This window comes from Arachis duranensis, chromosome 10 (assembly GCF_000817695.3).
Source record: "Arachis duranensis cultivar V14167 chromosome 10, aradu.V14167.gnm2.J7QH, whole genome shotgun sequence".
NCBI lineage: Eukaryota > Viridiplantae > Streptophyta > Magnoliopsida > Fabales > Fabaceae > Arachis > Arachis duranensis.
In genome coordinates, this window is record NC_029781.3 from 28665961 (window position 1) to 28666772 (window position 812).

An 812-nucleotide genomic window follows, 5' to 3' on the forward strand; every position below is an offset into this window, starting at 1 on the left:
TGGCTAGACTTTATTGGGCGTTCCATATTGCCCACTAGCAACCGTTCTGAGGTCACCATCAAGAGAGCAGTGATGATTCATTGCATTATGCTTGGAAAAGAAGTGGAGGTTCATCATGTGATTGCTTGTGAGGATCTACACAATTGCAAATAAGAATTCCACTGAAGCCAAACTGGCTTACCCAAGCTTGATCTCCTTGCTCTGTAAAGAGGCTAGGGTGAAGATGGGAATAGATGAGTTCATACCCATTGAACACCCAATCACCAAGAAGTCAATGGAAGGACAAATGCAAGACAACTCTATCAAGAGGAGGGCGCAGGAATTCCTCCCTGAATTCCCAAGAATTGACTACTGGGCTAGCCTAGAAGCATCTATCACCAAGTTGCAAGAGACTATGGAGCAACTGAAGGAAGAACAGCAGAATCAGAACTGCATGCTCTGCAAATTGCTGAGGGAACAAGAGAAGCAGGGGCGTGATCTCCAAGAGTTGAAACGCCAAAAGCTCTCCTCTCAAGTTGAGGGAGCATCCACTTCTCAAAATCAAGGTTGTTGAGTCCTAACTCTGTGAAAACCTCTATCATTAGGAGCCTATGTTTTTGTGTTTTTTTTCTTTTATTTTGTTTTCTATTTTTATTTTTATTTTTTTTAGTCTCATCTTATATCTATCTTTGAGTCTTATTCTTAGTTCATAATTAATAAAATTGAAATTTTATGCCTTAAAGATATGAATGTCCTATGAATCCATCACCTCTCTTAAATGAAAAATGCTTTAATCACAAAAGAACAAGAAGTACAGGATTTCAAAATTTATC